Source organism: Benincasa hispida, chromosome 12 (assembly GCF_009727055.1).
Source record: "Benincasa hispida cultivar B227 chromosome 12, ASM972705v1, whole genome shotgun sequence".
Lineage (NCBI taxonomy): Eukaryota > Viridiplantae > Streptophyta > Magnoliopsida > Cucurbitales > Cucurbitaceae > Benincasa > Benincasa hispida.
Window position 1 is genome coordinate 41510345 of NC_052360.1, and position 12850 is coordinate 41523194.

The window sequence follows — 12850 nt, forward strand, 5'->3', positions numbered from 1 at the left end:
GACGTTAAGTCAAGAAGGTACGTATGAACCCGAGAAAGACAATTTGTTCCTACGTGGACAAACTTTGGCACAAAGGGTAAAGAAAGAGACTAGAAAGGATGAACGTTGGCACAAAATGTCAAGAAAGAATCTGAAAAGAACGAACTTTGGGTTTCAACTTGTCGAAATGTATTTCAAGACCAAATTTGAAAGAAGTTTGGTTCAAAAGATACTTATGAACTCTATAGAGCAGTTTTTGTATGTTTGTGGATGAAATTTGACATAAAAGGCCGAGAAGGAGTCCAAAAATGATGACTTCAGGTTTCTACTTTTCGAAATGGGCTCCAAGTCAAAATTTTGACAAAGTTTTGTTCAAAAGAAACTTATGAACCCTGGAGGTAGTTTTGTACCAGTGTGGACGAACTTAGGCACAAAAGGTCGAGAATTAGTCCGAAAAGGACGAACTTTGGATTTCTACAATTGGAATTCTGCTATGACTAAAAATTGGGACGAAGTTTGCTTCAAAAGGTACTTATGGATCCTGGAAAGTAGTTTTGTACCATTGTGGACAAACTTAGGCACAAAAGGACGAGAAAGAGTCCGAAAAGGACGAACTTTGGATTTCTACAAGTGGAAGTCTGCTATGACTAAAAATTTGGATGAAGTTTGTTTCAAAAGGTACTGATGAACCCTAGAAAGACAGTTTTGTATCTACGTGGACAAACTTTGGCACAAAGAGTAAAGAAAGAGACTAGAAAGGATGAACGTTGGCACAAATATTAAGAAAGAGTCTGAAAATAACGAACTTTGGGTTTCTACTTGTCGAAATGTGCTTCAAGTCCAAATTTGAAAGAACTTTGGTTCAAAAGATACTTATGAACTCTGGAGAGGGGTTTTTGTACCTTTGTGGACGAACTTTGACACAAAAGGTCGAGAAAGAGTCTGGAAAAGACGAACTTTGGATTTCTACATGTCGAAATGTGCTCTCAATCCAAATTTTGTCGAAGTTTGGTTTAAAAGTTACTTATGAACTCTGGACAAAAATTTAATGTATATTGATGAACTTGGGACCAAAACGTCAAAAAAGAGTCCAAAAATGACGAACTTCAGATTTCTATTTTTCGAAATGTGCTCCAAGTAAAAATTTGGACAATGTTTTGTTCAAAATGTACTTATGAACCCTAGAAAGGAATATTGTACCTATGTGGACAAACTTTGACACAAAGGGTTTACCCTGGAAAGTAGTTTTGTACCGGTGTGGAAGAACATAGGCACAAGAGGTCAAGAAAGAGTCTGAAAAGGACGAACTTTGGAATTCTCCAAGTGGAAGTCTGCTATGATAAAAATTTGGACGAAGTTGGGTTCAAAAGGTACTTATGAACCCTAAAAATTAGTTTTGTACCATTGTGACTGAACTTAGGCACAAAAGGTCGAGAAAGAGTCCGAAAAGGACGAACTTTGGATTTCTACAAGTGGAAGTCGGCTATGACTAAAAATTTGGACGAAGTTCGGTTCAAAAAGTACTTATGAACCCTGGATAGACAATTTTGTACCTACGTGGACGAACTTTGGCACAAAGGGTAAAGAAAGAGACTAGAAAGGATGAATGTGTGCACAAAATGTCAAGAAAGAGTGTGAAAAGGACGAACTTTGGGTTTCTACGTTTCGAAATCTGCTCCAATTCCAGATTTGGAAGAAGTTTTGTTCAAAAGACACTTATGAACCTTGGAAAGTAGTTTTGTATCGATGTGGACGAACATAGGATCAAGAGGTCAAGAAAGAGTACGAAAAGGATGAACTTTGGATTTCTACAAGTGGAAGTTTTCTATAACTAAAAATTTGGACGAAGTTTAGTTCAAAAGGTACTTTTGAAGCCTGGAAAGTAATTTTGTAACATTATGGACGAACTTAGGCACGATAGGTCGAGAAAGAGTCCGAAAAGGACAAACTTTGCATTTCTTCAAGTGGAAGTATGGTATGATTAAAAAGTTGGATTAAGTTTGGTTCAATAGGTACTTATGAACCCTGGAAAGTAGTTTTGTACCATTGTGGACAAACTTAGGCACAAAAGGTCGAGAAAGATTCCGAAAAGAACGAACTTTGGATTTCTACCAGTGGAAGTCTGCTATGACTAAAAATTTGGATGAAGTTTTGTTCAAAAGATACTTATGAACCTTGGAAAGTAGTTTTGTACCATTGTGGACGAACTTAGGCACAAAAGATCGAGAAAGAGTTCGAAACGAGCGAACTTTGGATTTCTACAAGTGCAAGTCTGCTATGACTTAAAATTTGACGAAGTTTGGTTCCAAAGGTACTTATGAATCTTGGAAAGTAGTTTTGTACCATTATGGATGAACTCAGGCACAAAAGGTTGAGAAAGTATTCGAAAAGTACGAACTTTGGATTTCTACAAGTGGAAGTTTTCTATAACTAAAAATTTGGATGAAGTTTGGTTCAAAAGGTATTTATGAATACTAGAAAGTAGTTTTGTACCATTGTGGACGAACTTAGGCACAAAAGGTCGAGAAAGAGTCCGAAAAGAACGAACTTTGGATTTCTACAAGTGGAAGTCATCTATGACTAAAAATTTGGACGAAGTTTGTTTAAAAAAATACTTATGAAGCCTGAAAACTAGTTTTGTACAAGTGTGGACTAACTTAAACACCAAAAGTCAAGAAAGTGTCCGAAAAGGACGAATTTTTGATTTCTACAAATGGAAGTCTGCTATTACTAAAAATTTGGATATAGTTTGGTAAAAGTACTTATGAATCCTAGAAAGTAGTTTTGTACCATTATGGACGAACTTAGGCACAAAAAATCGAGAAAGAGTCCGAAAAGAACGAACTTTAGATTTCTACAAGTACAGTTTTCTATGATTAAAAATTTCGACGAAGTTTTGTTCAAAAGGTACTTATGAACCCTGGAAAGTAGTTTTGTACCATTATTGACGAACTTAAGAAGAAAAGGTCGAGAAAGAGTCCGAAAAGAACGAACTTTTGATTTCTACAAGTGGAAGTCTGCTATGAGTAAAAATTTTGACGAAGTTTGGTTCAAAAGGTACATATGAACCCTGGAAAGTAGTTTTGTACCATTATGGACGAACATAGGAACAAAAGGGCAAGAAAGAGACCGAAAAGAACGAACTTTGGATTTCTACAAGTGGAAGTCTGCTATGACTAAAAATTTGGACGAAGTTTGGTTCAAAAAGTACTTATGAACCCTGGAATGTAGTTTTGTACCATTGTGGACGAACTAAGGCACAAAAGGTTGAAAAAGAGTTTGAAAAGAACGAACTTCACATTTCTACAAGTGGAAGACTGCTATGACTAAAAATTTGGACAAAGTTTGGTTCAAAAGATACTTATGAACCCTGGAAAGTAGTTTATATCATTGTGGACGAGCTTAGGCAAAAAAGGTCGAGAAAGAGTAAAAAAAGCATGAACTTTGGATCTCTACAAGTGGAAGTTTTCTATGACTAAAAATTTCGACGAAGTTTAGTTCCAAAGATACTTATGATCCCTGGAAAGCAGTTTTGTACCATTGCAGATGAACTTAGGCACAAAAGGTCGAGAAAGAGTCCGAAATGAACGAAGTTTGGAATTCTACAAGTGGAAGTTTGTTATGACTAAAAATTTGGACGAAGCTTGGTTCAAAAGATACTTATGAACCCTGGAAAGGAGTTTTGTAACATTGTGGACGAACTTAGGCAAAAAAGGTTGAGAAAGAGTCCGAAAAAGAAGAACTTTGAATTTCTACAAGTGAAAGTCTGCTATGACTAAAAATTTGGACGAAGTTTTTTTCAGAAGGTGCTTATGAACCGTAGAAAGTAGTTTTGTACCATTGTGGACGAACTTAGGCATAAAAGGTCGAGAAAGATTTTAAAAATGACGAAATTTGGATTTCTACCAGTGAAAATCTTCTATGATTAAAATATTTGACTAAGTTTGGTGCAAAAGATACTTATGAGCCCTGGAAAGTAGTTTGTACCATTGTGGACGAACTTAGGCACAAAAGGTTGAGAAAGAGTTCAAAAAGGACGAACTTTGGATTTCTACAAGTAGAAGTCTGCTATGAATAAGAATTTGGATGAAGTTTGGTTCAAAAGATACTTATGAAACCTGGAAAGTAGTTTGTACCATTATGGACGAGCTTAGGCACAAACGTTCGAGAAAGAGTCCGAAAAGGATGAACATTGGTTTTCTACAAGTGGAAGTTTTCTATGACTAAAAATTTGGATGAATTTTGGTTCAAAAGGTACTTATGAATCCTAGAAAGTAGTTTTGTACCATTGTGGACGAACTTAGGCACAAAAGGTCAAGAAAGAGTCCGAAAAGAACGAAGTTTGGATTTCTACAAGTGGAAGTTTGCTATGACTAAAAATTTGGATGAAGTATTGTTCAAAAAGTACTTATAAAGCTTGGAAAGTAGTTTTGTACACGTGTGGACGAACTTAGGAAAAAAAGGTCGACAAAGAGTCCGAAAAGGACGAACTTTGGATTTCTACAAGTGGAAGTCTGCTAGGACTAAAATTTTAGACAAAGTTTGGTTCAAAAGTTACTTATGAACCCTGGAAAGTAGTTTAGTACCATTGTGGACGAACTTAGGCACTAAAGGTCGAGAAAGAGTCCGAAAAGGACGAACTTTGGATAAAGAAGTGGAAGAGACTATGACTAAAAATTTGGACAAAGTTTTGTTGAAAAGGTACTTATGAACCTTGGAAAGTAGTTTTGTACCATTGTGGACGAATTTAGGCACAAAATTTTGAGAAAGAGTCCGGAAAGGGCTTACTTTGGATTTCTACGAGTGGAAGTCTGCAATGACTAAAAATTTAGACTAAGTTTGGTTCAAAAGGTACTAATGAATTTTACAAAGTAGTTTTGTACCATTGTCGACAAACTTAGGCACAAAAGGCCGAGAACGAGTCCGTAAAGGACGAACTTTGGATTTCTACAAGTGGAAGTCTGATTTGGGCGAAGTCTGATTCAAAAGGTACTTATGAACCCTGGAATGTTTTGTACCATTGTCGACAAACTTAGGCACAAAAGTTCGAGAGAGAGTCCGAAAAGGACGAACTTTGGATTTCTAGAAGTGGAAGTTTGCAATAACTAAAAATTTTGATGAAGTTTGTTCAAAAAGTACTCATGAACCTTGGAAAGTAGTTTTGTACCATTGTGGACAAATTTAGGTTGAAAGGTCGAGAAAGAGTCTGAAAAGGATGAACTTTGAATTTCTACAAGTGGAAGTCTGCTATTACTATAAATTTGGACGAAATTTGGTTCAAAATGTACTTATGAACCCTGGAATGTTTTGTACCATTGTGGACGAACTTAGGCACAAAAGTTTGAGAGAGAGTCCGAAAAGGACGAACTTTGGATTTCTAGAAATGAAAGTCTGCAATAACTAGAAATTTGGATGAAGTTTGTTCAAAAGGTACTCATGAACCTTGGAAAGTAGTTTTGTACCATTGTGGACGAACTTAGCCAAAAGGTCGAGAAAGAGTCCGGAAAGGACGAACTTTGGATTTCTAGAAGTAGAAGTTATCTATGACTAATAATTTGGGCGAAGTTTTCCTCAAAACGTACTTATGATCCCTAGAAAGTATTGTATCATTGTGGACGAACTTAGGTACAAAAGGTCGAGAAAGAGTTCGAAAAGGATGAACTTTATATTTCTACAAGTGGAAGCCTACTATGACTAAAAATTTGGACGAAGTTTGGTCCAAAAGGTACTTTTGAAGCCTGGAAAGTAGTTTTGTAACATTGTGGACGAACTTAGGCACGAACGGTCAAGAAAGAGTCCGAAAAGGATGAACTTTTGATTTCTACAAGTGGAAGTCTGCTATGACTAAAAATTCGGATGAAGTTTGGATCAAAAGGAACTTATGAACCCTAGAAAGTAGTTTTGTACCATTTTGGACGAACTTAGGCACAAAAGATCGAGAAAGAGTGGGAAAAGGACGAACTATTTATTTCTACAAGTGAGTTTGCTATGACTAAAAATTTCGATGAAGTTTGGGTCAAAAGGAACTTATGAACCTTGGAAAGTAGTTTTCTACCATTATGGATGATTTAGGCACAAAAGGTCGAGAAAGAGGCCGAAAAGGACGAACTTTGGATTTCTGCAAGTGGAAATCTGCTATGACTAAAAATTTGGACAAAGTTTTGTCTAAAGGTACTTTTGAACCATATAAAGTAGTTTTGTACAATTTTGGACGAACTTAGGCACAAAAGGTTGGAAAGAGTCTGAAAAGAACGAAATTGTGGATGAACTTCGGCACAAAAGGTCGAGAAAGAGTAAAAAAAAAAACGAAATTTGGATTTCTACTAGTGAAAGTCTGCTATGACTAAAAATTTGGACGAAGTTTGGTCCAAAAGGTACTTATGAACCCTGGAAAGACAATTTGTGCCTACGTGGCACAAAATTTCAAGAAAGAATCTGAAAAGAATGAACTTTGGATTTCTACTTGTCGAAATATTCTTCAAGTCCAAATTTGAAAGAACTTTGGTTCAAAAGATACTTATGAACTTTGGAGAGGGGTTTTTGTATGTTTGTGGACGAACTTTGACACAAAAGGTCGAGAAAGAGACCGAAAAGGACGAACTTTGGGTTTCTACGTGTCAAAATGTGCTCTCAGTCCAAATTTGGTCGAAGTTTGGTTTAAAAGTTACTTATGAACCAGACAGAAGTTTAATACCTATATTGATAAACTTGGGACTAAAACGTCAAGAAGGAGTCCAAAAATGACGAACTTCAGGTTTCTACTTTTCGAAATGTGCTCCTAGTCAAAATTTGTACAAAGTTTTGTTCAAAAGGTACTTATGAACCCTAGAAAGAAATTTTGTACCTACGTGGACGAACTTTGGCACAAAGGGTAAAGAAAGTGACTGAAAAGGACGAACTATGGGTTTCTACTTGTCGAGATGTGCTCCAAGTCCAGAGTTGGAAGAACTTGGGCTCAAAAGGCACTTATGAACCCTGAAAGGTAGTTTTGTACTAGTGTGGACGAACTTAGGCACAAAAGGTCGAGAAAGAGTCCGAAAAGNCCTGAAAGGTAGTTTTGTACTAGTGTGGACGAACTTAGGCACAAAAGGTCGAGAAAGAGTCCGAAAAGGACGAACTTTGGATTTCAAAAAGTGGAAGTCTGCTATGACTAAAAATTTGGACGAAGTTTGGTTCAAAAGGTAATGAATCCTGGAAAGTAGTTTTGTACCATTGTGGACAAATTTAGGCACTAAAGGTTGAGAAAGAGTCCGAAAAGGACGAACTTAAATAGAAACAAGTGGAAGTCTGCTATGACTAAAAGTCTGCTATGACTAAAAATTTGGATGAAGTTTGTTTGAAAAGGTACTTATGAACCCTCGAAAGACTGTTTTGTACCTACGTGGTCAAATTTTGGCACAAAGGGTAAAGAAAGAGACTAGAAAGGACGAACGTTGGCATAAAATATTAAGAAAGAGTCTGAAAAGGACGAACTTTTGATTTCTACTCGTCGAAATGTGCTTTAAGTCCAAATTTGGAAGAAGTTTGGTTCAAAAGATACTTATGAACTCTGGAAAGGGGTTTTTGTACCTTTGTGGATGAACTTTGACACAAAAGGTCGAGAAAGAGTCCAGAAAGGATGAACTTTTGGTTTCTACATGTCAAAATGTGCTCTCAGTCCAAATTTGGTCGAAGTTTGGTTTAAAATTTACTTATGAACTCTGGACAGAAGTTTAATACCTATATTGATGAACTTGGGACCAAAACGTGAAGAAGGAGTCCAAAAATGACGAACTTCAGGTTTCTACTTTTCGAAATGTCCTCCAAGTCAAAATTTGGACAAAGTTTTGTTCAAAAGGTACTTATGAACCCTAGAAAGAAATTTTGTACTTATGTTGACGAACTTTGGCACAAAGCGTCAAGAAAGTGACTAAAAACGACGAACTTTGGGTTTCTACTTGTCGAGATGTGCTCCAAGTCCAGATTTGAAAGAACTTTGGCTCAAAAGACACTTATGAACCCTGAATGGTAGTTTTGTACTAGTGTGGACGAACTTAGGCACAAAAGGTCAAGAAAGAGTCCGAAAAGGATGAACTTTGGATTTGAAAAAGTGGAAGTCTGCTATGACTAAAAAATTAGACGAAGTTTGGTTCAGAAGGTAATGAATCTTGAAAAGTAGTTTTGTACCATTGTGGACGAATTTAGGCACTAAAGGTTGAGAAAGAACGAAAAGGACGAACTTTAGATTTTTACAAGTGGAAGTCTGCTATGACTAAAAATTTGGATGAAGTTTGTTTTAAAAGGTACTTATGAACCCTGGAAAGACAGTTTTGTACCTACATGGACAAACTTTGACACAAAGGATAAAGAAAGAGACTAGAAAGAATGAACGTTGGAACAAAATATTAAGAAAGAGTCTGAAAAGGGCAAACTTTGGGTTTCTACTTGTCAAAATGTGCTTCAAGTCTAAATTTGGAAGAAGTTTGGTTCAAAAGATACTTATGAACTCTGGAAAGAGGTTTTTGTACCTTTGTGGATGAACTTTGACACAAAAGGTCAAGAAAGAGTCTGGAAAGGACGAACTTTGGGTTTCTACGTGTCAAAATGTGCTCTCAGTCCAAATTTGGTCGAAGTTTGGTTTATAAGTTACTTATGAACTCTGGACAGAAGTTTATACCTATATTGATGAACTTGGAACCCAAACGTCAAGAAGGAGTCCAAAAACGACGAACTTCAGGTTTCTACTTTTCGAAATGTGCTCCAAGTCAAAATTTGGACAAAGTTTTGTTCAAAAGGTACTTATGAACCCTAGAAAGAAATTTTGTGCCTTATGTGGACGAACTTTGGCACAAAGGGTAAAGAAAGTGACTACAAAGGATGAACTTTGGGTTTCTACTTGTCGAGATGTGCTCTAAGTCCAGATTTGGAAGAACTTTGGCTCAGAAAATGCTTATGAACCCTGGAAGGTAGTTTTGTACCAGTGTGGACGAACTTAGGCACAAAGGTCGAGAAAGAGTCCGAAAAGGACAAACTTTGGATTTCTACAAGTGGAAGTCTACTATGACTAAAATATTGTACGAAGTTTGGTTCAAAAGGTATTTATGAACCATGGAAAGTAGTTTTGAACCATTGTGGACGAACTTAGGCACAAAAGGTCGAGAAAGTGTCCGAAAAGAACGAACTTTGGATTTCTACAAGTGGAAGATTGCTATGATTAAAAATTTGGACAAAGTTTGATTTGAAAGGTACTTATGAACCCTGGAAAGTAGTTTTGTACCATTGTGGACGAATTTTGGTGAAAAAGGTCGAGAAAGAGTCCGTAAAGAACGAATTAGGGATTTCTACAAGTGGAAGTCTGCTACGACTAAAAATTTGGGCGATGTTTGGATCAAAAGGTACTTATGAACAATGGAGAGGGGTTTTCGTACCTTTGTGGACGAACTTTGACACAAAAGGTTGACAAAGAGTCCGGAAAGGATGAACTTTGGGTTTTTACATGTCAAAATGTGCTCTGAGTCCTAGTTTGGTCGACGTTTGGTTTAAAAGTTACTTACGAACTCTGGACAAAATTTTAATACTTGATGAAATTGGGATCAAAACGTCAAGAAAGGGTCCAAAAATGACGAACTTCAGGTTTCTACTTTTCGAAATGTGCTCCAAGTAAAAATTTAGACAAAGTTTTTGTCAAAATGTACATATGAACCCTATAAAGGAATTTTCTACCTATATAGACGAACTTTGGCACAAAGGGTAAAGAAATGACTGAAAAGAACGAACTTTGGTTCAAAAGGTACTTATGAACATTGGAAAGTAGTTTTGTACCATTGTTGACAAACATAGGCACATAAGGTCGAGAAATAGTTCGAATAGAACGAACTTTAAATTTCTACAAGTGGAAGTCTACTATGACGAAATATTTGGACGAAGTGTGGTTGAAAAGGTACTTATGAACCTTGGAAAGTAGTTTTCTACCATTGTGGACGAACATAGGCACAAAAGGTCGAGAAAGAGTCCGAAAAGAACAAACATTGCATTTCTACAAGTGGAAGTCTACTATGACTAAAAACTTGGACAAAGTTTGGTTCAAAACATACTTATGAACCCTGGAAAGTAGTTTTGTACCATTGGGGACGAACTTAGGCACGAAAGGTGGAGAAAGAGTCCGAAAAGAACGAACTTTGGATTTCTACAAGTGGAAGTCTGCTATGACTCAAAATTTGGACGAAGTTTTGTTCAAAAGGTACTTATGAACCTTAGAAAGAAGTTTTCTACCATTGTGGAAGAACTTAGGCACAAAAGGTCGAGAAAGAGTCCGAAACGAACAAACTTTGGATTTCTACGAGTGGAAGTTTGCTATGACTAAAAATTTGACAAAGTTTTGTTCAAAAGGTTACTTATGAATCTTGTAAAGCAGTTTTGTACCATTGTGCATGAACATAGGCACAAATGGTCGAGAAAGTGTCCGAAAAGGACGAAGTTTGGATTTCTACAAGTGGAAGTTTGCTATGATTAAAAATTTGGACGAAGTTTGGTTCAAAAGATTATGAACCCTAGACTTTAGTTTTGTACTATTGTGGAAAAACTTAGACACAAAAGGTCAAGAAAGAGTCCGAAAAGAACGAACTTTAGATTTCAACAAGTGGAAGAGGCTATGACTAAAAATTTGGACAAATTTTGGTTCAAAAGGTACTTATGAACCTTGGAAAGTAGTTTTGTACCATTGTGGACGAACTTAGGCACAAATGGTCGAGAACGAGTTCGAAACGAACAAAATTTAGATTACTTATGAACCTTGGAAAGTAGTTTTGTACCATTGTGGACGAACTTGGCATAAATGGTCGAGAAAGAGTTCGAAAAGGACGAACTTTGGATTTCTACAAGTGAAAGTCTGCAATGAATAAAAATTTGGACGAAGTTTGGTTAAAAAGTTACTTATGAATCCTAGAAAGTAGTTTTGTACCATTGTGGACGAACTTAGGCACAAAAGGTCGAGAAAGAGACCGAAAAGAACGAACTTTGGATTTCTACAAGTGGAAGTCTGCAATGAATAAAAATTTGGACGAAGTTTGGTTCAAGTGGTACTTATGAACCGTGGAAAGTAGTTTTGTACCATTGGGGATGAACTTAGGCACAAAAGGTCGAGAAAGAATCCGAAAAGGACGAACGTTAGATTTCTACTAGTGGAAGTTTGCTATGACTAAAAATTTGTACGAAGTTTTGTTCAAAAGGTACTTATGAACCCTGGAATGTAGTTTTGTACCATTGTGAAAGAACTTAGGCACGAAAGGTCGAGAAAGTGTCCGAAAAGAACGAAATTTAAATTTCTAAAACTGGAAGTCAGCTATGATTTAAAAATTGTACGAAGTTTGGTTCAAAAATTACTTATAAACCCAGGAAAGATGTTTTGTACCATTGTGGACGAAAATAGGCACAAAAGGTCAAGAAAAATTTCGAAAAGAACGAACTTTTGATTTCTACAAGTGGAACTCATCTATGACTAAAAATTTGGACAAAGTTTAGTTCAAGAGGTACTTATGAACCATGGAAAGTAGTTTTGTACAATTGTAGACAAACTTAGGCTCAAAAAGTCGAGAAAGTATCCAAAAAGGACGAACTTTTGATTTCTACTAGTGGAAGTCTGCTATGACTAAAAATTTGGACGAAGTTTAGTTCAAAAGGTACTTATGAACCCTGGAAAGTAGTTTTGTACTATTGTGGAGAACTTAGGCACAAAAGGTCGAGAAAGTGTCCAAAAAGGACGAACTTTGGATTTCTATAGGTGGAAGTCAGCTATAACTAAAAAATTGGACAAAGTTTTGTTCAAAAGGTACTTATGAACGTTGGAAAGTAGTTTTGTACCATTTTGGACGAACTTACGTACATAAGGTTTAGAAAGAGTCCGTAAAGGACGAACTTTGGATTTCTATAAGTGGAAGTCTGCCATGACTAAAAATTGGAACGAAGTTTGGTTCGAAAGGTACTTATGAACCCTGAAAAGTAGTTTGATACCATTGTGTGCGAACTTAGGTACAAAAGGATGAGAAATAGTTTGAAATGTACGAACTAGGGATTTCTACAAGTGGAAGTCTGCTTTGTCTAAAAATTTGGATGAAATTTGTTTCAAAAGCTATTGTGAACAACGGAAAGTAGTTTTGTACAATTATGGACGAACTTAGACCCTAAAAGTCGTGAAAGAGTCCGAAAAAGACGAACTTTGGATTTATAAAAGTGAAAGTTTGCTATGGCTAAAAATTTGGACAAAGTTTAGTTCAAAAGGTACTTATGAACCCTGGAAAGTAATTTTGTACTATTGTAGACGAACTTAGACACAAAAGGTTGAGAAAAAGTCTGAAAAGGACAAACTTTGGATTTTTACAAGTGGAAGTCAGCTATAACTACAAATTTTGGACGAAGTTTTGTTCAAAAGGTACTTATGATCCTTTGAAAGTAGTTTTGTACCATTGTGGACGAACTTAGACACAAAAGGTTGAGAAAGAGTCCGAAAAAGATGAATTTGAATTTCTACAAGTGGAAGTCTGCTATAACTAAAAATTTGGACGAAGTTTGGTTCAAAAGGTACTTATGAACCTTGAAAAGTAGTTTGATACTATTGTGGGCGAACTTAGTCACAAAAGGTCGAGAAATAGTCTGAAAAGTACGAACTAGGGATTTCTACAAGTGGAAGTCTGCTATGTCTAAAAATTTGGACGAAGTTTGTTTCAAAAGCTATTGTGAACCCTGGAGAGTAGTTTTGTACCATTGTGGATGAACTTAGACCCTAAAAGTCGTGAAAGAGTCCGAAAAAGACGAACTTTGGATTTATAAAAGTGGAAGTCTACTATGACTAAAAACTTGGACAAAGTTTAGTTTGAAAGGTACTTATAAACCCTGG